This window comes from Bufo bufo, chromosome 6 (assembly GCF_905171765.1).
Source record: "Bufo bufo chromosome 6, aBufBuf1.1, whole genome shotgun sequence".
In the NCBI taxonomy this organism is placed as follows: Eukaryota; Metazoa; Chordata; class Amphibia; order Anura; family Bufonidae; genus Bufo; species Bufo bufo.
Window position 1 is genome coordinate 247072712 of NC_053394.1, and position 27521 is coordinate 247100232.

Sequence of the window (27521 nt, forward strand, 5' to 3'; positions counted from 1 at the left end):
TGGGGTGTCTACTTTCTGAAATGGGGTCATTTGTGGGGTGTGTTTACTGCTCTGGAATTGTGGGCGGGGCTAAATTGTGAGCAACCCTGTAAAGCCTAAAGGCACTCGTTGGACTTTCGGCCCCTTTACGCACCTAGGCTGCAAAAAACTGTCACACATGTGGTATCGCCGTACTCAGGAGAAGTAGGTCAATGTGTTTTGGGGTGTATTTTTACATATACCCATGCTGGGTGAGAGACATATCTCTGTAAATTGACAACTTTGTATACATTTTTTTAAAAAGTTGTCATTTACAGAGATATTTCTCACACACAGTATGGGTATATGTAAAAATACACCCCAAAACACATTGCCCTACTTCTCCTGAGTACGGCAATACTACATGTGTGACACTTTTTTGCAGCCTAGGTGCGCAAAGGGGCCCAAATTCCAATGAGTACTTTTAGGATTTCACAGGGCATTTTTTACACATTTGGATTCCAAACTACTTCTCACGCTTTAGAGCCCCTAAAATACCAGGGCAGTATAAATACCCCACAAGTGACCCCATTTTGGAAAGAAGACACCCCAAGGTATTCCTTGAGGGGCATGGCGAGTTCCAAGAATAGTAGTTTGGAATCCAAATGCGTAAAAAATGCCCTGTGAAATCCTAAAGGTACTCATTGGAATTTGGGCCCCTTTGCGCACCTAGGCTGCAAAAAAGTGTCACACATGTGGTATCGCCGTACTCAGAAGAAGTAGGGAAATGTGTTTTGGGTGTATTTTTACATATACCCATACTGTGTGTGAGAAATATCTCTGTAAATGACAACTTTTCCCATTTTTTTATACAAAGTTGTCAATTTACAGAGATATTTCTCACACACAGTATGGGTATATGTAAAAAGACACCCCAAAACACATTGCCCTACTTCTCCTGAGTACGGCGATACCACGTGTGACACTTTTTTGCACTTTTTTGCGCAATGAGGCCCAAATTCCAATGAGTACCTTTTAGGAGGGCATTTTTAGACATTTGGATTCCAGATTTCTTCTCACGCTTTAGGGCCCCTAAAATGCCAGGGCAGTATAAATACCCCACATGTGACCCCATTTTGGAAAGAAGACACCCCAAGGTATTCCTTGAGGGGCATGGCGAGTTCATAGAAGATTTTTTGTTTGGGCACAAGTTAGCGGAAATTTTTGTATTTTTATTTTCTCTCACAAAGTCTCCCTTTCCGCTAACTTGGGACAAAAAGTTCAATCTTTCATGGACTCAATATGCACCTCAGTGAATACCTTGGGGTGTCTTCTTTCCAAAATGGGGTAATTTGTGGGGTGTTTGTACTGCCCTGGCATTTGAGGGTCTCCACAATCATTACATGTATGGCCAGCATCAGGAGTTTCTGCTATTCTCCTTATATTGAACATACGGGTAATGAGATTTTTTTTTTTTTCGTTCAGCCTCTGGGCTGAAAGAAAAAATGAATGGCACAGATTTCTTCATTCGCATCGATCAATGTGGATGAAAAAATCTCTGTCAAAAAATGTGCAAAAAAAAAAAGGAGGGGAACGGCGTCTGCTAGGACATAGGAGCTCCGCCCAACATCCAAACCCACTCAGTTCGTATGCCCTGGCAAACCCGATTTCTCCATTAACAATAATCGATGTGGATGAATAAATCATTGCCAGAATTTTTCTATTTTTTTTATTTTTATACAAAGTGTTAGCCAAAGCATATGAACACTGCCCCTCAGCTCATAAGCCTCGGCAAACGTATCTTTTTTACTGCAGAGGAGAAATCTCGTCTTGCAGCGCCGCATACACCGACTTTTGTGTAATCTGACAGCAGCGCAATGCTTCTGTCAGAATGCACATCAGTGCTGCAGCTGGTTGATCGCTTGGTCCACCTAGAAGGTAAAAAAACAGGCCGCAACGCAATAAATTTATTAACATTAACTTTATATAACATTTGAACAGAACATTAACTTTTTTGCTTACCTGTGATTTATTTTTATTTTTTTTACCTTTAGAGGACAAACCTCTCCTTCCCCATGGGACAATGTGCAAAGCGCAAATCGCCCAGAGATGTGGCGAAGTACATTATGCACTTTGTCCCAGGTGAAAGGAGAGGTTTGTGGCAGCTCTGTGTAAAAGGGCCCTAAGACGCCTGTGTGCCTGTCCTGTGTCACGCAATCCCTATACTAATAGTGTACCTGTGTGTGGTACTTGCGGAAATACTCCCCTATGCATAGGGCAGGCTGGTCAGGACAGTCAGGACAAAAAAAGGTGATGTCACGCCTTATTCCACCCCTGCTACAGACACGACATCTTTTTCTTGGGGAACGTTGAGTTGGGGTACCAGGATAGACACTCGGGAAGTGTCTGCCATGTAGCCGGCTCACTACATCAGGGACTTGGGGCACGGACCCTCCTGGATACATGATTTCCGAAATGATCTCTTCCTGGAATTTTAGGAAGGATCCTGTTCTCCCAACCTTACTGTAGAGAACAAAACTATTATAGACAGCCAATTGAATTAAATATACAGACACCTTCTTATACCAGCGCCTGGTGCGGCGGGACACTAAATAGGGAGCCAACATCTGGTCATTGAAGTCCACTCCTCCCATGTGAAGGTTATAGTCGTGGATAGAGAGGGGTTTCACAATGACTCCAGTTGCCCTTTCAATTTGGACAGTCGTGTCTGCGTGAATGGTGGAAGAAGGTAAACGTCCCTCTTGTCCCTCCACTTCACCGCAAGCAGTTCTTGGTCACACAAGGCAGCCCTCTCCCCCCGTGCAAGTCGGGTATTAACGAGCCGTTGGGGGAAGCCCCGCCGACTAGGTCGCGCGGTGCCACAGCATTGAATTCCGACTAGATGTAAGTGCCGAAAGAGGGCCACGCTTGAGTACAAATTGTCCACGTATAAGTGGTACCCCTTGTGGAGTAAGGGTGACACCAAGTCCCAGACAATCTTGCCACTGCTCCCCAGGTAGTCAGGACATCCGACCGGCTCCAGTTTTGAGTCTTTTCCCTCATAGACCCTAAAACGATATGTATAGCCTGTGGCCCTTTCACAGAGCTTATACAGTTTGACCCCATACCGGGCGCGCTTGCTGGGGATGTACTGTTTGATGCCAAGGCGCCCGGTAAAATGTACTAGGGACTCGTCTATGCAGATGTTCTGATTGGGGGTATACGCATCTGCAAACCTGGATGACAAATGGTCTATGAGGGGCAGAATTTTGTGGAGCCGGTCATAAGCAGGGTGGCCTCTTGGATGACAGGTTTTATTGTCAGCGAAATGCATAAAGCACATGATGACCTCAAAACGTGCCCTGGACATTGCAGCAGAGAACATGGGCATGTAATGTATTGGGTCTTTAGACCAATAGGACCGCAACCACCCATTTTTTTTAGTTAGACCCATGCTGAGGATAAGGCCCAAAAAAATGTTTAATTCAGAAACTGTGACTGGTTTCCACCGGAAAGGCTGGGCATAGTACCTTTCCAGATTGGCGGTTATATAGTCTGTGGCATAGCGGTTGGTTTCTGCCACAACTAAGTCATAGAGATCCGTGGTGAAGAACAGCTCAAAAAACTCGAGGGCTGATCCTAAATGAGCTGTCTCCACGTGAACTCCAGTCTGGGCGGTGAAAGGGGGCAATACAGGTGCGGCGGAAGCAGGGGAGTGCCAATTAGGATTTGCCAGCACCTCTGGGAGAGTAAGGGCTCTATGGGCCTGTGAACGTGGTGGCTGCGACGGGGGAGTTACTGCATGTGCCACCGTACCAGCTTGAACTGCCCTTCTGGTGCTCACCACTTCACCAGGGAATACTTCAGTGCTGGTAGAAGGTCCAGGATGTGCATCGCTGCTGGTGTATGCCGCACCATAAAAAAGATCAGCGCTAACACCACTCTGCTGCAAATGAGCCTCATCATGCGGGGTATGCAGAACACTGGCATGGGATCGGGTACGCCTGACCGTAGCAGGGACCTCAACCTCGTCATCTTCGCTAGCGGTTAGAGTGCCACTGCTGTCTACAGGTTCATATTCTGAACCACTGGATTCAGCGGATGAGGCGTCCCCATCGCTTTCATCCATCACGGCCAGAATCCTGTAGGCCTCTTCAGCGGAATACCCCTTGTTTGACATTTTGGGCTCACTAAATTTAGGGGGTATTCCTCTGAGACTACCCAGGAAAAAGAGCAAACCTACCTAGTAAAAAAGAGTGCTTGCGAAGTAAAGCTGTGATCGCTAATAAATCAGGCCTGATCGGGCGAACACAGCGTTTTTTGTAGAGCCTAAGGTGACCCTAATGTACAGTATGTTCAGTTTAAGGGTGGGCAAATATCAACGGTTTCTTTAAATGTGGGCAATGCGGAAATTGTAAAGCTACAGATTTTCCACGTAGAACCAATGAAATTATTTCCACCACCAATAAACATAAACACCCAATTAAAGAGTTTCTATCATGTAATTCCACTGACGTAATTTACATCATAGAATGCCCTTGTGGAAAACAGTATGTGGGGAGGACGAAAAGAACACTGAAAAAACGTATTTTGGAGCATATGGCCAATATCAGAAAAGGACTGGATACACACTCTTTATCTAATCACTTTAAAGTAGTACACAATAAAAATCCAATAGGCCTGAAATTTGCGGCTATTGACAAGGTGAATAGGAATTGGAGGGGGGCAACCACATTAACAAAATGTCAAGGTTAGAGACACAACGTATTTTTGAACTGAACACTCTACTCTCAGGAGGACTAAATGCAGAATTTGAGTTGTTTGGTTTCCTATAAAGTAAGGGTGGGTGCCCCCTGCTGAAGGTCAACCCAACCTAGTTTTTATATCAGGTGGGTTGGTCCTTGGCAGTGGGCTCCCACTTTATCTAACTCCTCTTCATCTACACCTCTGGTCAATATCGAAGATTTATGACATAGGAATTCCGAGTACGTGTAGAGAATCTTTATGTAGAAAGATTGATCCGCAAGTTTTCTATTTTTAACTAGTTACAGATAACTTTATTTTTAGGTGCAGATGACTCAATTTTTATAGAATTAGAACTTAGTCCATAACCCAACAGACATAAAGTAGCACAAATAAGCGATTGGGTAAAAAAAACGCATGGGAACCGCATCAAAACCCATGTTATTTAGTGAGGAAGAACCAACAGAGTTAGATGTATAATCTGTATGGGAAGTTTTTAAATATCATATCATTGCTTTCATATGTTTTTTATGGTTTTATTTGTTTTAAATGTAAAAAAAAATATTAGTATATGACTATGGATTAAGGGCATATATAAGACAATGTATTTGAAATTAAAAAGGTTAATGTAATATAAGACTGAATGCAAATCCCAGAAAAGGTTTTATCCCAAATCCGGAAAAAGATCCATGACGGGTCTTGAGAATGTATCCTCTCACTATAAAAGGAAGGACTTTAAAGGGGAATGGTAGCTACTGAGGAAGGGCCGATCAAATGCTCCGAAACGCATCTAGCCTAGACAGGACCCCGAACCTCTAATTATTGGAGACCGAAAGATATTGCCGAACTCTCACAGCATTTTTGTTCATCACCGCAGAAAGGGTAAATGAGAAAGAAACCTTGAAAGACCACAGTCTACAGCAAAGATCGGACTGCACGTGTCAAACATTTACCAACGTGGGATGTGAACACTACTATCTCTCGAATATAACTGGTTACTATACACAAAGAATGAATCAGCAGAGTGATTTTGTAGCGATTTTGTGAGGAAAGACATACGGTAAGATTATTTTCGAACTACTTTCGAATTTTACCGGCAGAATATCTATTACAACTGCAGTGTTAATATCCCAGTGGGACGCCGCTAGTTTGAACACATAGCGGGACGCCGCTACACCTTGCCAGTGTGGGACAGTAAATAATCAACGTTGCCCCCAATCATTATTGTACTGAATTTTTCACGACATTATGAACATTGTTGGCACTATTTTATTCTGGGATTAATTTGTGTCAGAATGGAGAGAGCTATACGAAAATCGTAGCCATTACGTTCCCTGCGAAGATTCAATATTGTTTATTCGGATACGAACATTTGTGCGAATATTTATCTATTTATTCATCGATTTAAAGTACTTTGTGTTTTTATTTGCTATATATGCCATTTAGGTAAAGCACTGGTATACTATCCAGACTAGACAGTCGTATAGACCACCATTCATCCATATACTATATGTTATTTACTGTTGAATATTTATAGTTATTTTAACACGTGGGTATTATCCTTTTTATTGTTGTTTTTAAGGTTGTTTCAAAGACCAATAAACTTCTGTATGGTTCTAATATCTTGAGAGTGCCCAGTCTTTCTATTACAATATTCAGTCTTTTTTGAGTGGACAGGGTGAGTCCACTTCACTGAGTGCACCTCTGTTTGGTCAGTGTGGGATCCTGTGCGCCACATTCACATTGTCTATTGTGATATAAGATGGTTGGCTGCTTTCCACCTCCCAATTCCCTGCTCTGTATTTGGCCTGACTTCCACTATATATACCACTGCCCCTACCTTCACCACCGTGGCGGAGTGGAATGATCCTGCTCTCTGTAGCCAGTTCTGTCAGGGTCTATCTGAGAGACTGTAGTATGCGTTGGCCTTTCATGAAAAACCTGAGTCATTGGAAGTAGCTATGTCCCTTGCTGTCCGTCTGGATAGACGCCTGAGGGGGAGATTTAAGGGTCCACACCCTCAGGACATATTGTCAAATAAGGTGGCAGCTTCTTTTGACACTTATGGTAAAGAGACACCTGTGGTTATGCCTTGTGAGGGGCCTATGCAGTAGGGGGGAGCTACTCCTGGGACTGCTGGTAAGAGCTCTGGTCATATGAAGGGAGTCTGTTTATGTTGTGGAAAGAATATACATTTCGTAAATATTTGTCCGTACATTCAGCGTCAAGGTGTAAACAAAAAAAAATGCTTAATCCCCAAATTACTATTGGTGGTGTGGGTGGGGAGCAAGAAAACTTACTTGTCATTTACTGGTAGTACCCAATTTCTCTTGTCTGCCAAGGCGGCGCTAGAGTCCAAAACCTAACCTGATTGATGGACAGTTTGTTCGTATTCATGGGTTGACTACTAGTGCACTAGAGAAAAGCACTTCTGTCTTTGCAATTTATTCTGCACCTCTTACCCAAAAATGCCTGTCGCAGGTGGTAAATGACATCCATTTAAGAGTGGGTGATTTCCATCAGGAATCTATCTCGTGTTATGTGTTGGAGGGTCTGCCTGCTCCGATGGTTTTGGGCTTACCATGGTTAAGCAGATATAACCCTACCATCTGCCTCCTCATCCTCCATCTGGTCCTCAGCCTCCACTGCAGGGACAATTCACAGTGTCCCAACAGCATACCAAATGTGCAGGGCATAGCAGTGTCATGCTGTTCTGCACCTCGTTTGCCTGGGCGAACAGAGTCACACAGGGGAGGAACTGTTCCGCGTCCTTCATCAAGAAAACAAATCTTAGCTTTCTCCCCGACAACTCAAAAATCAGATCCTTGGTGACCGACAACGGGAAGAACATGGTGGCGGCGCCGCGTCAAGGAGGGCTGAGCCATGTGCCTTGCATGGCGCACGTGTTCAATCTGGTTGTCAAGCGGTTCCTGAAGTCTTCCACCCATCTGCAAGATATCCCTAAAATGGCCAGGAAACTTTGCATGCACTTCAGCCACTTGTAAACTGCAATCACCAAAAAAATGAATGAAAATAACTTATGTATGAAGATCCAAACAACTTTATTGTAAGTATTGTGAGACAGTGACAGGTTTCACTCAGGTTAGAGGCATGGAATGGGTGGATAGTGTGGTCCACACCCCTGTTCCACCACAGGTGAGACAAGTTGGAGGTAATCAGCCTGGCATAAGGCACCTCCCAGAGTGTCAGAAAGGGGGTATTGTGTTACCTGTGGACAGAGGCCTGGAGGCTCTGTCTGTGTGGTCTCAGTTGGGCAAGGCTGAGGGACCACAAGGCTGGGAGATAGCCTGGAGTTTGGGGACGCAGCGACGCCTGGGAGGGTCGCAGGGCCATAGTCAGGCAGACTACTGAGCCCCAATCCCCCACAAGAAATACTGAACTGGAGACAGTGGGCGTACTGTGCTCTGTACAGCCAGGAGGCTGTGGGACATTGGCTGACAAAGCCGCATGTGTTCACAGGGTGTGAAATGTGACTTTAGGTGAGTCAGGATATCATATGTTTAGTTAGAGCCCAGCCGGGCAGGTGTTTATTTTGTACCATTTATGTTTGGATTGCTGAGGAGCCAAATAAAGTGATGTTTGGACCTGAAACTTGGTGTCTGGCGACGATATTTGTGTGAATCACTCCCGGAGAAGAGCTAACCCCCCACAGTATATATAAACATATAAACAATACATACATATATAATAAAACAGGCAGCACAAGGCGGGACACACAGATGAGTAGCAGGACCCAAGGAGAGGCCGGGAGATCGATGCACGAAATAATAGGGAAAAAGAATGCTACCTGAAAGAGCATACCTCAAAACCTCATAGCAGCAACGCCCCAAACAAAGTGCAAAGGAGGCGATTGTGGAGATTGAGGTTGAAATAAAAAGGACAAAGTATAAACATACCCTGAATGGTGCAAAGATCTCTCGGCCGACTCCTGACTTGTAAACTGCAAAGCAAACCCTCCTTGAGCTACAGCGGAGGAATGGTGGCCCCCAACATAGGCAGATATGCAACGTTTCCACCCGTTGGAATTCCACCCTCCATATGTTGGACTGACTATACTAACAGAGAAAGGCCATAAACGACAGGAGTACTCCCAAGTGGACAGGAGTACTCCCCTGTGTAACTTCGATGTCAGCCAGTGGCAGCTCATGCATGACACCTGTTTGCTCAGGGCCTTTGAGGAGGCCATGTTATTTGTCAGTCGCCAGGACTACGGGATGAACAATGTCATTCCACTGCTTCATGTCCTGGAACAGATGTTGATAAATCTGGCTGGTCAGGGGACTGGAGACGTGGCACCTACAGCAGTACCATCTCCATCAGCAGCTGCCTGAGTCTAGAGTCGCTGATGAGCAGCTTTATTCACCCGCATAGTGAAGAAACTACCTAACCAGTAGTGATGGACGAACATCTGCCGGGACAGTTCGCGAACGTGATTGCGCAAACGCGATCAAATGTTTGCAAACCGGAAGTTTGCAGCGGGTCCCATTCACTTTAATGGCAGGCGAACCTGAAAAACCTTCAGCTCATATTTGCAGCCAAGAAATAATTACTAGAAGTGCACAAATAGTCTCACAACATGGACTGTGACATACCAGATGTGTTATTCGAATTTGCGATCTCCATTCATTTTTTTTTTCAATGCGAAATATCGGCAATATAATCTTCGCGTACGCGCATGGGCAAATGCACTATGCAGTACCGAAATGCACTATAAAGAAAGTATATTGGTATATAACACCCCGCTTCAATCAGTTTTTTTGGGGGGGGACTAGTATATCACACCAGTAGAAATTATTTGTTCCAATAACGCTTGTCCCTCTATATACCTGCAGTATCACAGCAGAACCGCACACAACTGCCGCACAATACAAATGCACTATAATATACTTTCTAACATACAAAGTACAGTATATTATAACATTGTAAAAGGAAGGAAATCCATTAGAATATACATAAAGATAAAACGTAACCTTTAATAATGTTACTATGAGGGTCCATTCACACGTCCCTAAGTGTTTTGCGGATCCGCAACACACGGACACCGGCAAAGTGCATTCCGCAATTTGTGGACCGCACATCGCCGGCACTATAATAGAAAATGCCTAATCTGGTCTGCAATTGCGGACAAGAATAGGACATGTTCTATTTTTTGGCGGAAACGGAAGCACAGATGCGGAAGTGCGGATCCGCAAATGCGGATGTGGATCCACAAATGCGGATGTGGATCTGCAAATGCGGATGCGGACAACACATTCCAGCCCCATTGAAAATGAATGGGTCTGCATCCGTTCCGCAAAATTGCAGAACAGATGCGGACCCATTTTGCGGCCGTGTGAGTGGAAAAGATATCCCTCAAAATGAAAATAAATTTAATTATTAAAGTTAAGCAAAAAGCATAGATGTGGTAGGCAATAACAAGTGCTCGGCGGCACTAAATCAGGTGCTCGGCGGCACCAAATCAGAAACCATATGTCCTACCACAATCCGGGGGGTTCCAGTGCACATCCATGAATCCCGGAGGGAAAGCAAAAAAACATCCATCCCTGGGCTAGATGATGATGTGGTATTGAAGGACAGGGTGGGCAAAGAACTGTCCCTGATATTGCCCTACAGGGGGGTGCTATTCTGGCCCTGATAGCCTAACCACAGACCACCCGCCCTGATAAGAGCGACCCCGTCCGGAACCTTACCCTATATAAAAATGGCCCTAGTAAGCCCCTAGCCCCTAGGCCCCTGACTTCCAGGTGATCACTATATAGATCTATGTGTTTTTGACTCATTATAAAAGTATATTATAAGTATATCGCACCCCTCTGTGTATCACACATATCGATAGCTCACCTATACTAGTGCTTAAAATGACTTTTGTGGCCCTATTAGCTAGCGTTTGGTGTCCCTAACAGCCTGTCCCTGCTCCACATAGCAACCTTTCCCTACACTGACAAAACACTGAATGAAAAAAATGGCGGCCAAATCAGGTTTATTTATAAGGTATGGGGTATGTCCATGTGCTGAAATGTCTCAATTGGCTGTCCTGTTCCACCTGATGGATGTGCCATGCGTCAAAGTTCTTCACAATGTAAAAGAATATGGCGGGCGCAAATTTCTCCATATGTTCGAATGTTCGGCGAATCGCAAAACACGCAAAGTTTGCAGCGAAAAAACGACCGCCGGGCGAACCGCAAGACCATCTCTACTCACCAGCAGTTAGACAGAGTAGAACCTGAACCAGCAGGTGGTGGCATACTTGGAGTACACCCTACCAGCTGTCATTGAAGATCCGCTGGAATACTGGATTTGTGGCCGCAACTGGATGAGTTTGCCCTGGAAAAGCTCTCCTGCCCGGCTAGTAGTGTGGCATCAGAGCGGGTGTTTAGTGCGGCTGGGGCTATAGTTACCTCAAGGAGAATTTGCCTGTCCACCCAATATGTGGAAAGACTGACCTATGTCAAGATTAATCAAGCGTGGATCAGACAGGATTTCCAACCACCAATGCCTGATGCATCAGATTAGATCATCCATGCTGCCTCACCCAAACCTTGACAAAACAGATCGGTTTCTTCTGGCTACCTGCTACTATTTTGATGCTGCCACACATGTGATGCCAAGTGCTCCTTCTTACACTCACCATTGTCATCGGGTACGGTGCCACCAACCTCCCCACTCTGTCACTTGATCACTCTGTGGCCTCCTCATGCTGCTGCTACCTCAACACTATGTTACCTTGCCACTATGTGGTCTCCTGATGCTGCTGCAACCTTCACACTATGTCACCTTTACACCCTGTGGTCTCCTGATGCTGCTGCTACCTCAACACTATGTCACCTTGCTACTCAGTGGCCTCCTCATGCTGCTGCTGCCACCTCCACACTACGTCTTTGGGCCACTCTGTGATCTCCTGGTGCTGCTGCTACCTCCACACTATGTCACCTTGCCATTATGTGGTCTCCTGATGCTTCTGCCACCTCCACACTATGTCACCTTGCCACTCCATGGTCTCCTGATGCTGCTGCTATCTCCACACTATGTCACCTTGCCACTCTGTGGTCTCCTGCTGCTGCTTCCACCTCCACACTATGTCACCTTGCCACTCTGTGCTCTCCTGATGCTGCTGCCACCTCCACACTATGTCATTGGGCCACTCTGTAGTCTCTAGATGCTGCTGCCACCTCAAAACTACACTATGTCACCTTGCCACTCTGTGGTCTTCTGATGCTGCTGCTACCTCCACACTATGTCACCTTGCCACTCTGTGGCCTCCTCATGCTGCTGATTCCACCCCCACACTATGTCACCTTGCCACTCTGTGGTCTCCTGTTGCTGCTTCCACCTCCACACTATGTCATAGGGCCACTTTGTGGACTTCTCATGCTGTTCCCACCCTCCCCACTTCATGACTGGGCCACTATTTTGCCTTTTTGCCCTGGTTGACATTATCATCTATTTAACCTTTCTTTTGATCTGTCAGATGGAAGGAAAAATCTGACACATAAAGGATTCTGTCCGTGTAGTAGCTGTTAGGCCTGTGTTGTCCCATCAAAATTGGCTTATGATTTGGTAGCCAAAAGCAGGAGTGGGTAGAAAACACAGAAGACATGCAAATATTCCATTCTCGTGTCATCTCTGTTTTGGATCCACTCCTGTTTTTTTTGGGCATTAGCAATACTGATGGATTACTAACCAAATGCTGACCTAGTGAAGGCGGATGCTGAACATACAGGATCAGTTTTTTGGGGGGGTTATTGTTCTGACGGATCAGAGGAAGGGCAAAATAATCAGTGACGTCAACACAAACTTACTGCTCTCCACTCTGTTGGGGGCTCTACTTGTATAAGCATTTAATTGAACAGGTTCTGTAGATATCTATGTGGAATCAGCAGACGATGGTGCAAAAGAAGTGCGCTCTTTCACGCTATAGTAGGATCTTGGGCCTCTGCACGGTTCTTTATAACATCGACCTGTAATGCTGAGTTCACACTTGAGTTATTTCACCAGTTTTGGCCCATAACTGCCCAAAGAAGTAAAGTGTGCAGTGATTCTATGAGTGACGCCTGTCATTTGCGTGTCGTACTGACTCACAGTATTGTTTCACTACCACAGCATACTAACTATGCGTGTTGCTGCAATTCACAGTGTTTTTTAACGTGATTCGCCACAAATTAATTCGGATCGAATCGTTTCAGAAAATTCTGCGAACCGACCGAATCGAATTTGAGAAATTTGCTCATCTTTAGTATATAACAATGTGGGCATTCCACACAAGTTGACATTTCTCCCCAAAAGGGAATGAGTGATGAAAATACACTGGCTGAGGAACCAAACAAGACCCAAGTTATAAATTTGTCAATATTGTCATTAACGGAAACACAAATTTAATTATTACAAAAAGGTCTCACAGTCACACCGGTATCACAGTTGGATAAATTTATCTGGTTAAGGCCTCATGCACACGACCGTATTTTTTTGCGGTCCGCAAAAACGGGTTCCGTTTTTCTGTGATCCGTGACCGTTTTTTCGTCCGTGGGTCTTCCTTGATTTTTGGAGGATCCACGGACATGAAAAAAAAGTCGTTTTGGTGTCCGCCTGGCCGTGCGGAGCCAAACGGATCCGTCCTTAATTACAATGCAAGTCAATGGGGACGGATCCGTTTGACGTTGACACAATATGGTGCAATTTCAAACGGATCCGTCCCCCATTGACTTTCAATGTAAAGTCAGGAGTTAATATACCATAGGATCGGAGTTTTCTCCAATCCGATGGTATATTTTAACTTAAAGCGTCCCCTCTATGTTAGAATATACCGTCGGATTTGAGTTACATCGTGAAACTCAAATCCGACACTATATTCTAACACAGAGGCGTTCCCATGGTGATGGGAACGCTTCAGGTTAGAATATATACTAAAAGAACTGTGTACATGACTGCCCCCTGCTGCCTGGCAGGTGCTGCCAGGCAGCAGGGGGCAGCCCCCCCCTGTAGTTAACACATTGGTGGCCAGTGGGCCGGCCCCCCCCCCTCCCCTGTAGTTAACTCATTGGTGGCCAGTGGGCCCCCCTCCCTCCCCTGTAGTTAACTCGTTGGTGGCCAGTGGGCCCCCCCCTCCCTCCCCTGTAGTTAACTCGTTGGTGGCCAGTGGGCCCCCCCTCCCTCCCCTGTAGTTAACTCGTTGGTGGCCAGTGGGCCCTCTCCCCTCCCTCCCCCTCCTAATTAAAATCTCCCCCCTATCATTGGTGGCAGCGGAGAGTACCGATCGGAGTCCCAGTTTAATCGCTGGGGCTACGATCGGTAACCATGGCAACCAGGATGCTCTTGCAGTCCCGGTTGCCATGGTTATTTAGCAATTTGTAGAAGCATTATACTTACCTGAGAGCTGCGATGTCTGCGTCCGGCCGGGAGCTCCTCCTACTGGTAAGTGAAAGGTCTGTGTGGCGCATTGCTTAATGACCTGTCACTTACCAGTAGGAGGAGCTCCCGGCCGGACGCAGACATCGCAGCTCGCAGGTAAGTATAATGGTTCTACAAATTGCTAAGTAACCATGGCAACCGGGACAGAAGTAGCGTCCTGGTAGCCATGGTTACCGATCATAGCCCCAGCGATTAAACTGGGACTCCGATCGGTACTCTCCGCTGCCACCAATGATAGGGGGGGGATTTTAATTAGGAGGGGGAGGGAGGGGAGAAGGCCCACTGGCCACCAACGAATTAACTACAGGGGAGGGAGGGGGGGCCCACTGGCCACCAACGAGTTAACTACAGGGGAGGGAGGGGGGCCGGCCGCACTGGCCACCAACGAGTTAACTACAGGGGAGGGAGGGGGGCCCACTGGCCACCAACGAGTTAACTACAGGGGAGGGAGGGGGGCCCACTGGCCACCAACGAGTTAACTACAGGGGAGGGAGGGGGCCGGGCGCACTGGCCACCAACGAGTTAACTACAGGGGAGGGAGGGGGGCCCACTGGCCACCAACGAGTAAACTACAGGGGAGGGGGGGGGGGCTGGCCGCACTGGCCACTAATGTGTTAACTACAGGGGGGGGCTGCCCCCTGCTGCCTGGCAGCACCTGCCAGGCAGCAGGGGGCAGTCAAGTACACAGTTCTTTTAGTATATTCTAACCTGAAGCGTCCCCATCACCATGGGAACGCCTCTGTGTTAGAATATACTGTTGGATCTGAGTTTTCACGAAGTGAAAACTCAGCTCTGAAAAAGCTTTTATGCAGACGGATCTTCGGATCCGTCTGTATTAAAGTAACCTACGGCCACGGATCACGGACACGGATGCCAATCTTGTGTGCATCCGTGTTCTTTCACTGACCCATTGACTTGAATGGGTCCGTGAACCGTTGTCCGTCAAAAAAATAGGACGGTCATATTTTTTTGACGGACAGGATACACGGATCACGGTCTCGGCTGCAAAACGGTGCATTTTCCGATTTTTCCACGGACCCATTGAAAGTCAATGGGTCCGCGAAAAAAAAACGGAAAATGGCACAACGGCCACGGATGCACACAACGGTCGTGTGCATGAGGCCTAAAAGATATTTAGGCTACTTTCACATTCACGTTTGGTGCGGATCCGTCATGGATCTGTACAGACGTATCCGTTCAGATAATACAAATGTCTGCATCCGTTCAGAATGGATCCATTTGTATTATCTTTCACATAGCCAAGACGGATCCGTCTTGAACACCATTGAAAGTCAATGGAGGATGGATCAGTTTTCTATTGTGTCATAAAAAATTGATCTGTCCCCATTATCTTACATTGTGTGTCAGAACAGATCTGTTTGGCTCAGTTTCATCAGACAGACACCAAAATGCTGCAAGCAGCGTTTTGGTGTCCGCCTCGAAAGCGGAATGGAGACTGAACTGGTGCAAACTAAGGCAAACTGATGCATTCTGAGCAGATCCTTTTCCATTCAGATTTCATTAGGGCCAAACTGATCTGTTTTGGACCGCTGAACGGATCTCACAAACGGAAAGCCAAAACGCCAGTGTGAAAGTAGCCTTATTTGCACGGAAGTTAGCACTGCACAAACAGTTTTTGAGCACTACATATGACAATAGTAAATGGATCCAGAAGTAGTGATGATCGAGCATGCTCGGCCGAGTACCGGTTCGGCTCAAGCATAGCTATGCTCGGCAGATCCGAGCGCTCTGCTGAGTACTACATGTGCTCAAGCGCCATGCTCGAGTCTCCTCCCCGCACGTTTGGCACCTTCTAAGCAGCCAATAAACATGCTGGTAAGTATTGCCATCACTGTAATGCCATTAGACATGTTTTCTACTGGCATTACAGTGATTGGCTGGCCGGAACACGTCCTCGGGTGCTATATAGCACCCGGTCACGCGCGTTCGGCTCATTGCGAGTCAGGGAGAGCTGCTGTTAGGAAGGGACAGAGCGAGTGTAGAGCGAATTTGATCTCAAACCTTTCAGAGACCCAAAAGTCCTTTTAAGGACTATTGTTAGAGGTGGCAGCAAAATTTATTTTGGGGGAATTTTTTTTTTGTGTCAGGGCGACTGTTAGTGAAATTAATTTTCTGTATTAAACAAACTCCGTTTGTGATGCCTATATTTAATCCAAATTTCAGTTACAGTCAGTTTCTGTATTATACAAACTCTGCTTGCTGTGACCAGTGAGAAGCAAATCAGCACTGATATCTAGGCCGTGTGTGACGCCTATATTTAATCCAAATTGCAGTTACAGTCAGTTTCTGTATTAAACAAACTCTGCTTGCTGTGACCAGTGAGAAGCAAATCAGCACTGATATCTAGGCCGTGTGTGACGCCTATATTTAATCCAAATTGCAGTTACACTCAGTTTCTGTATTATACAAACTCTGCTTGCTGTGACCAGTGAGAAACAAATCAGCACTGATATTTAGGCCGTGTGTGACGCCTATATTTTATCCAAATTGCAGTTACAGTAAGTTTCTGTATTAAATAAACTCTGCTTGCTGTGACCAGTGAGAAGCAAATCAGCACTGATATCTAGGCCGTGTGTGACGCCTATATTTAATCAAAATAGCAGTTACAGTCAGTTTCTGTATTGTTCAAACTCTGCTTGCTGTGACCAGTGAGAAGCAAATCTAAACTTATTTCTAGACAGTGTGTGAGGCCTATATTTAATCCAATTATCAGTTACAGTCAGTTTCTGCATTGTTCAAACTCTGCTTGCTGTGACCAGTGAAAAGCAAATATACAGTTTTTTCTACACAGTGTGTGAGGCCTATATTTAATCCAAATAGCAGTTACAGTCAGTTTCTGTATTGTTTAAACTCTGCTTGCTGTGACCAGTGAGAAGCAAATCTACACTTATTTCTAGACAGTGTGTGAGCCCTATATTTAATCCAAATATCAGTGACATCCAGTGTCAATATGAAGAAGGCGAGTATTAAGGGACGGGGAAGTGGACGTGATTCTGATGGTTCACGCAGAGGCCGTGGTTCAGGGCGCGTTGCAACTGTGCCTGCTGCCAGAGCACAAGGAGAACAGTCATCCACGATACCTAGCTTCATGTCCCAGTTTGCAGGGCGTCGCAAGACAACACTCTTGAAGTCAGACTAGTGCGACCAGGTGGTCGGTTGGATTGCAGTAGATAATGCTTCCACTGGGTTAAGCAATAAGCACCACCCTGTCTTCCACCAAGTCCAGTCTCAGTAGCCAACAGTCTGGTCAACAATACAATCCTCACCCTGATCATCCTTCCTCCCACCATGTAGAGTCTGGCCAAACAAGCGATCCGGTACTCGGATGTTCCGAGGAGCTATTTTCACCCCCATCTCTTAATTTGGCCCTCTCCCCAAGCACTCTTGAAGAGGGACATGAGATCTTGTGCCCTGATTCTCAACCTCTATAGCCTTCACACTCACAAGATGATGTGTTTAAGGAGGTGGGTGATGACGAGATACAGTTGCCATCAAGTCAACCACAATTACTGTCTGCAGAGGTTGATGAAGATGATGATATACCGTTGCCAATCACTGAAGTTGTGTTGGGGTCAGTAAATGAGGAGGATGATCGGAGTGGGGAAGTTGAAGAGGACTTGGTGGACAATGAGTTCACTGACCCAACATGGGAAGGCTGAAACGCGAGCTAGGACAGCAGTCCCGAGGGGGAGCGATCTGCAGCACCGCAACAGGCTGGAAGAGGCAGTGGGGTGGCAACAGGGAGAAGGCGGACCACGCCAAACAGGCCCGCAAGTGTTCCACGGAGCACCCCCTTGCGGAAATCTCCCTTGCCAAGGGGTAGGTGTTCCGCGGTATGGCGCTTTTTTGCGGAAAGTGCAGACGACAAAAGAATAGCAGTTTGCAACCTGTGCCACACCAAAATGAGCCGAGGTGTGAACAGTAGTAACCTCACCACCACCAGCATGATCCACCACATGGCAGCCAAGCACCGCAATAAGTGGGAGGAATGCCTGGGTCCACAATCTGTGTCCACGAGTCACACCACTGCCTCCTCTTCCCCTATGTTGGGTGACGACCAATCGCCTGTCGAAGGCACAGGCCCGGATGCCTCCCGCGCTGCACCTGTACCGTCGCAAGCACCATCAGCGACCACATCCACTTCCCTGTCCCAGCGCAGCATCCAAATATCTTTACCCCAGGCATTTGAACGCAAGCGCAAATACCCAGCCACCCAACCACAGGCCATGGCACTAACCGCCCAACTTTCTAAGTTACTGGCGGTTGAAATGTTTCCATTAAGGCTTGTGGACACCAAGGCCTTTCGCGGCCTGATGTCGCTGGCCGTCCCTCGGTACTTAGTCCCCAGCCGCCACTATTTTTCCCGGTGTGCCGTCCTCGCCTTACACCAGCATGTGTCTGTTAACATCACCCGTGCCCTGACCAACGCAGTTACTGCTAAGGTCCACCTAATGACTGACACATGGACAAGTGCTTGCGGCCAGGGACGCTACATTTCCCTAACAGAACACTGGGTGAACGTAGTGGAGGCTGGGAGCGACTTGTACCCTGGGATGGCACAGGTGCTATCGACGCCCAGGAGTGCGGGCCCTACTTCCATCAGGGTTACCGCCAGCACCTATGTAAGTGGCTCCTCCTCCTCCGCCTCCTCCTCCACTTCCACCTCCGAATTCTCCGCGTGCAGCACCAGTCAGCCATCAGCTGGTAGCTGGAAGCAGTGTAGCACTGCTGTGGGGATGCGTCAACAGGCCGTGCTGAAGATGATATGCTCAAGGGATAAACAGCACATCGCCGCAGAGCTGTGGCAGGGGATAAGAGACCAAACTGAGCTGTGGCTCTCGCCACTCAACCTGCAACCAGGCATGGTTGTTTGTGATAATGGGCGTAACTTGGTGGCGGCTTTGGAGCTCGGCAAGCTCACACACATCCCATGCCTAGCCCACGTCTTTAACTTAGTGGTTCAGCGGTTTCTGAAAACCTACCCCAATTTGCCCGAGCTACTGGCGAAGGTGCGCCGCGTGTGTGCACATTTCCGCAAGTCATCAACAGCTTCAGCCGGTCTATTGACGCTGCAGCAGCGCTTGAAATTGCCAGCACACCGGCTGTTGTGCAACGTGAGCACGCGCTGGAACTCCACGTTACACATGTTGGCCAGGCTTTGTGAGCAGCAAAGGGCAGTAATGGAATACCAGCTGCAGCACGGTCGTCGCCTTTTCAGTCAGCTTCCGCTCTTCACAAGCGAAGAGTGGGCATGGATGTCTGACCTCTGTGAGGTGTTAAGAAACTTTGAGGAATCGACACAGATGGTGAACGGCGATAACGCTATTGTCAGTGTAACCATCCCACTTCTGTGTCTACTCAAACGCTCGCTGCTCACAATTAAGGCTGACGCTGTTTGTGGGGAAGAGTTGTAAATGGGGGAAGAAGACATGACCCTGGGTGATAGCCAGAACACCCTCAGTTTGTCTTCTCAGCGCGTATTGGAGGAGGAGGAGGAGGAGCAGGGGACGGTTGCCTCCGCTACACAGGGTAGTAGCCATGGAACTTTAATTCCATCTGTTCAGCGTGGGTGGACAGAAGAGGAGGAAGAGGATGAGGAGATGGATAGTCATCCTCCTGCTGATGACAGCGAAGTCTTGCCCACTGGTACTCTGGCACACATGGCTGACTTCATGTTAGGCTGCCTTTCCCGTGACCTCCGTGTTATACGCATTTTAGATAACAGGGATTACTGGGTGTTCACCCTTCTGGACCCCCGCTACAAAGAGAACTTCTCATCTCTCATTCCTCCGGTGGAGAGGACGAGCAAAATGGTGCTATTACAGAAGTTCCTTGTTGACAGATTGCTGCAAAAATTTCCATCTGACAGCGCTGGCAGCAGAGTCCGTACTTCCTTGGGCAACCGAGGTAGGGAGACAAGGGAAACACACAGCACTTCCAGCAAAGGCAGGGCAACACTCTCCAAGGCCTGGGACAGTTTTATGACAACCCACCAGCACCCTCAACATGATGTACGTCCTGGTGTCACAAGGAGGGAAACGTTTTGGAAGATGGTAAAGGAGTACGTAGCAGACCGTGTCAGCGTCCTCAGTGATCCCTCAGTGCCTTACAACTACTGGGTGTCCAAGCTGGACACGTGGCACGAACTGGCGCTCTACGCCTTGGAGGTGCTGTCCTGCCCTGCCGCCAGCGTTTTGTCTGAGCGTATATTTAGTGCTGCTGGTGGCATTATAACAGATAAGCGTATCCGGCTGTCAACTGAAAAGGCTGACAGGTTGACTCTTATAAAAATGAACAAGGCCTGGATTGCCCCTGACTTCTCCACTCCACCAGAGGAAAGCCACGACTGAACATAAAGGCACTTTAAATGTGTTGTTTAGAATGTACTCTGTATTCCCATGCACCCCTTCCGCCACAAAAAAGGGTATATGGTTGAATCTTCCTTTTCTCATCCTCCTCCTCCTCGTCCATCAAGTATATGCCTTCTCATATAATTTTTTGGATGGTCAGCTCACCAGCAGGCCCTCACCCATAATGTTTTAGATGGTCAGCTCACCAGCAGGCCCTCACCCATAATGTTTTAGATGGTCAGCTCACCAGCAGGCCCTCACCCATAATGTTTTAGATGGTCAGCTCACCAGTAGGCCCTCACCCATAATGTTTTAGATGGTTAGCTCACCAGTAGGCCCTCACCCATAATGTTTTAGATGGTCAACTCAGCTGAAGCCCCTCACCCCTAATGTTTTAGTGGTCACCATGGTAGGCGCAAAAAAGAACATCGAAAGTTGATAGAGCAGACATCCGAATAGATCGTCAACATCACGGGGACGTGCGATCAGCTTAGAAGTTATCTAGAATTAACAATGCGGCAGCAGGCCCTCACCTACAATTTTTTACACGGTCAGCTCAACGTCCGTTCCTCTTCCAAGTTCATTATCATCAGATGATAGTCTGGTGAACACAATCGTAATCACCGGGGGTCACATAACTAATTAGCACGGAGGAGTGTCTTTGGTTATCGGTATGAACCACATAAATCGACTTGATCCACACGCTCAAAACGGCCATGCACCACCACCCACAGAATCGCAAAATAGGTATCAATCTGTCAATCCTTTCTGTGTCCGGGCCGGGTGAGGCTTCCCGTGCATAGTCAAATTAAGCCGCAGGCTCCACTCCTGGTGGTGCCCTTCCATCAATTAGTTTAAGTTTCCGCTTTGCAACCATGCTCCCCCCGGAACCCAAAGACTTTAGTTTCCCAGAAAATGCTTGGCGGGAAATGGGAATAACGCTGCCGGGGATCGTCTTCGAACCTCCAACTTAAGTTGTTGATTAATGAAAACGTTTGTGGCAACAAAGGTTTCGGCTGTGGTTCGGCTTGCGCCGGTACAAGAATTTCACCTCTACAAGTACAATACGGATGCCACCGGACGTTCCTCTTCCAATTAGTTCAGTTTGATCGTTCAAGAGTCCGGTCAACACAATCGAAACCACCGGCCGTCCCTCTTAGTCATGGCCCCAGTTCCGAAAATCACAAATTTTTTTGTCTGAACTTGCTCTTTATATAAAAGTAAATATACAGGAAAGAATGTTTCCTAACAATTTTTCATCTAAAATCGCTTTTATCTTCGGTTTTGTGAGTTTTATGGTCAGTCTGTAAAAGCGGCGTACAACTCAGGCAGCATCGTTACCAGCAGCGACATTGTAGTCCAAGATGCATCCAGACATCCACTGCATGCTGTCCCCGACCCATTTCGGTGGTGTTTCCATAAATTTCTGACCTTTTCCTATGAACCAGGCACCCTGCCCTCTTTAGAGCAGGGGGTGTCTGGTTTAATGCTCGGGTCCTCCCATTGACTTCTATAGGGCTCGGGTGCTCGGTAGAGCACCAGAGCATCCTGGTGTGCTCGGGCAGAGCACCCAAGCACCTGAGCATCGGGGTGCTCGATTATCACTATCCAGAAGAAACCATAGGCATTAAGGACCCTGGAGAGTCTCTATGTAGAAAGTGAGGGTCTCTTCTCTGAGATTGAACCCCCATTGACAGACCTCAAACCTAGATCCAAATGGACCCCAGCCTTTTCACAATACAAAAACATAGAAACATTTGTGGACATGGTGACTCAGGAGATCAATAATAGTGATGAGCGGCAGGGGTCATATTCGAATTCGTGATATTTTGCGAATATTTTGTAGAATATTCGTCATATATTCGCAAATTCGTATATTCGTTATATTATATTTAAATTTTTTTACGCAAAAATTGGCAAGGTAATGATCGTGTAATATGCGCATATTGCGCGCTCAATACAGGTGTGTTCAAAAACGAATATATAGCACTATGGAATATAGTGCTATATATTCGTTTTTAGAATATTTGTCATTTTTTCCATCTGAACACATGATTCCTCCCTGCTTCTTGCTTGTGGGCCAATGAGTCATTGGCCCACAAGCAACTTAAGTTAGGGAGGAATCATGACTTCAGATGGAAAGAAATTACGAATATTCTAAAAAACTAATATATAGCACTATATTCAATATAGTGCTATATATTAGTTTTTTTGAATATTCGTCATTTTTTCCATCTGAACACATGATTCCTCCCTGCTTCTCGCTTGTGGGCCAATGAGTCATTGGCCCACAAGCAAGAAGCAGGGAGGAATCATGTGTTCAGATGGAAAAAAAAATACGAATATATATATAGAACTATATTCTAAATATTCGTGAATTCTCATAGTGCCGATATTCGAGATTAAATTTCACTATTCGAATATTCGCGCACAACACTAATCAATAACCTAAGAATAAAAACAGATAGAGTTCCAGTGAATCTGACATCTGAAGAGGCACTTGCATTGGAAGAATTGAAGAACAATAAGGATATCGTCATAAAACCAAGTGACAAAGGAAGGAACATTGTGGTCCAAAATAGGATCGACTAGGATCAAATGGCAGAGAGGCTGTTAATGGATGATAAAACATATGAAATCTTATCAGAGAATCCTGCAAATGAGATCCTCACTGAGCTATATGGTATTTTGAAGAAGGCAAAGAATCAAAGTCTTATATCCAAGGAAGAGTTTGGATTCTTATTTAATAAGAATCCAACAATTACGACGTTCTATGCACTTCCAAAAGTGCACAAAGATACCAATACTGGGACGAACAATAGTCTCGGGAAATGACTCTTTAACCCAACCTGCAAGCGAGTACGTGGATATTTTACTAAGACCATTTGTAACATTGTTGCCTTCATATATAAAGTATACAAGTGATGTAATTGTGAAAAATCAATTATGTCACCTTGACGACATCCACGTTCTTAGCTAGCCTCGACGTTGAGGCTTTATATAGTAACATCGAACATGAACTGGGTATTAGAGCAGTCAAGTTCTTCCTTGATACAAAAATCACTTCCTTTCACAAACACAATGATTTTGTTTTGAATCTATGAATCTATTGAGATTCATACTCACGCACAATTATTTTTTATGTAACGGTACCTTTTATCATCAGGCGAAAGGTACTGCGATGGGCACGCCCTGTGCACCGACTTTTGCAAATTAATTTTTAGGGTGGTGAAATTGTGTTTTCAGAGACATTTTCATCATTCACAAGTCACATTCTATTTTGGGGCAGATTTCATATTGATTTAGTTTTGGGAAGAAGAGAAGCAAGTCTTCCTTGAGTTTGTAAATAAACTAAATGAGAACGATATTGTTTTGAGATCCATCCAAGTGAGATTTGTTTCCTGGATTAAAAAATTTGCAAGGATAGGGATGGACGCATTCTGGACAGACATATTTCACAAAGCCACTTCTACAAACAGCCTCCTGCATTGGTCCAGTTGGCATCGAATGGCATTAAATTATTAAATACCTGTCGGACAATAGCTAAGAGACAGAAGATACTGTACCACGGAGGATGCTTTCAAAAAAGAAGCAGATGGACTATATAAACGCTTCAGGGCTAGAGGATACCCACGAAAATCTCTGAAGAGGGCATTTAATCGAGCAAAAAGTAAAAAAAAGAGAGGATATGTTATTATAGAAAAATAGAGATAACCCCCCCACATGAGACCAAGATAATCAGATGTATTGGGACGTATGATGGCTGCCACCAACAAATAATGAATATTCTCAGAATACACTGGATAATACTTCTGAGGGATTCAGATTTAAATAAAGTGCTAAAACCTTATCCAAGTGTAAAGTACAGAAGAGGACAAAACCTCAGGGACCAATTAGTCCACAGCTTCCTCCCTAGAATATAGATAGATAATGAATTATGGTTGAAACCAAAAGGAATGGATTCATTCCCATGTGAAAATTGTACCTTTTGCAAATACTTACCCAAGATCAAGAAATTTAGAAATCCAGTGGATGGACGTGAATATGTCATCAGGGACTTCTTTAACTGTCGGAGTAGTGGCATAATCGATGTTGCATCCTGCACCTGCCCAAAATTATATGTGGGCAAAACGGTGCAGGAATTAAGGAAAAAGGATTTCTGTACATATCAGTGCCATAAATACAAAAAAGGATACTTCCCTGTATAGACATATTTCATATGTACACAATAATAATCTGGATGTTCCAAAATTCTGGGGTCTTTCAAAAATAAAATTAGGCCCCAGAAGTGGGAATCTGGACCAGAAACTACTTCAGGAGGAAACAAGGTGTACAGTATATATAGGTTACAATCATTGAGTACAAATGGCCGTAATGAGGGCTTTTCATATACTGCCTCCATCTGATCTACCTGATAGTTTACTTTGAACTTATGTAATGAATATGGAGTTTATATAATTACAAATTAATATAAAATTGCATCTATTGGGTATTCAGCCCATAAAATGGAATATTAAAAACTTCTGTGATACCTCCCAGTCCCTCACATTGATATGTATTAGCATTTTTACCCAAACATAGACAGTAATTAGGGGATAAAAGAATAGAAATCCACATAGGATCACTTTATATTGAGTGTAGTAATGTTATTATAATTTCATTATATATATCACACATTAATGATTCATTTATTGCAGCAATAATATCTAATATATTATCAGATTTTATTCTTTTCACTTTATCACACTTATATATTAGGTATATTTTTTTTTTCCCACAATTTTTTCTTCATTTCTTCATTATTTATATATATTTTTTTTTTCTTTTTTATGCCCCTCATTATAACAATTATATTAATGTCTGGTTCATCAGGTACCAGGATGCCTCTATCTACGCAATTACCAAGATTGATGCCTATGACCATCTGATTATTTATCCTTGGTCCCCTGATGAACCAGTTTTACGGACACTGGGGAAACACGTCAAGACAAGTACCTGTAAAGGTACAAGAACCTGAAAAATTCCACTGGCAGGGTTACAGTAGGTGACTGTGAGGGCTTCGCCACCAAGAGGTGGGGTCGCTCTTTTCGGGGCAGGTGCTCCGCCTGTAGGCAGGGGCAACGTTGAGGGATACATTAGGGATTTATTCACCCTGTCTGACTTCACCTCTCGTATATATCCATTGTCCAGGTCCACGGTCTCCAAACTGTAAGTTGTTGCATTTTTGTTTATTGGATTGTATTATCCTCGACACGTCCAAAGTAAGGCTTTGTCTATTTATCTGACATAGTTCACGATAATTTTCTTTATTTATATGGGGTTCTATTTTAACATTTAAAAGTAAAAGCTATGTTTTATATGGAAAATCATTTTTTCTCTGTGATATTCTGATTTGTTACTTTTCAAACCTTATAATTTTTTCCAGTGATAGCCATCACTAATGTCAGCCAGGTTAATACTCATTTTCCTGCTGACAGAAACCCTTTAGTTTCACTTTGTATCACGTGTAGCCACCATTTTAGGAAAAAATTGATTCATTACCACAAAGCGCAAGGAAATTCAGATTTGGTGCAAATCGAATTTTTCCTAAACTTCGGATTGAATTTCACTTCGTCAGCTTTGATTTGCTCAACACTATCTAACACTTTTAAATAAAATCCGGTGTGATCAATTGCCTTCAGAGTGTCACCTAATTAGTAAATTAGTCCATCTGTGTGTAATTTATTCTCAGTATAAGTACAGCTGTTCTGTGAAGGCCTCAGGTTTTTTTTTGTGAACACTAGCGATCAAAAAATATCATGAAAACCAAGGAACAGTTGTGGAGAAGTGTAAAGCAGGGTTAGGTTATAAAAAAAATATCATAAGTTCTGAACATCTTATGGAACACTGTTCAATCCATCATCATAAAATTTAAGGAGTATGGCACAACTGCAAACCTACTAAGACATGGCTGTCTGCCTAAACTGACAGCTTTGGCAAGGAGACAACTAAATAGAGAAGCAGCCAATGGAAGAGTAAATAGAGGAAAACAAGCCATAACAAGCCCCATTTGCAGTTTGCTACAAGTTATGTAGTGGACACAGCAAACATATGGAAGAAGGTGCTGTGGTCAGATGAGACCAAATTTGAACTTTTTGGCCTAAATGCAAAACGCTACATGTGGCAGAAAACCAACACTGGTGGCAGCATCATGCTTTTCTTTAGCAGGGACAGGGAAGCTGGTCAGAGTTGATGGGAAGATGGATGGGGCTAAATACAGGGCAATTCTGGAGGAAAACCTGTTAGAGGCTGTAAAAGGCTTGAAACTGGGGTGGAGGTTCACCTTCCAACAGGACGACAACCCTAAACATACAGCCAGAACTGCAATTTAATGGTTTAGATCAAATCATATTAATATGTTAGAATGGCCAGTCAAAGTCCAGACCTAAATCCCATTGAGAATCTGTGGCAGGACATGAAAATTGTTGTTCACAGACACTCTCCATCCAATCTGACTTAGCTAGAGCTATTTTGCAAAGAAGATGTGAAAAGCTGGTAGAGACATTCATTGAGGCAAAAGGTGGTCCTACAAAGTTTTAACTCATGGGGTTGAATACAAATGTACACCACACTTTCCAGATTTCTAGTTATTAAAAAATTTGAAAACCATGTATCATTTTCTTTTTACTTCACTCATACAGTGCTTGCTACTTTGTGTTGGTCTATCACATAAAATCCCAATAAAACAGGGGGGGGGGGGGGGGGGGTTGATTGGGACAGACTGATCCTCCAGAGGGAATGTTGGTGGATATTTAAGCTCAACACCACCCACCCTCATGGTCTGAACGACTAGTTACAGTTTGGTTGTTTCCTGTGATGTGTGATCATGCTCATCTGTATAGATATGCTCTTCGTCTGTTGTACTAGGTTGGGCTACTAACTTAGTGGGACGATGGGCAATTTATCATCATTATATGCCCTGTCTCACCACTCATCCCCTTATCCACTCTCTAGGTTTCACCCCGCTCCCACTAATGTCACCCT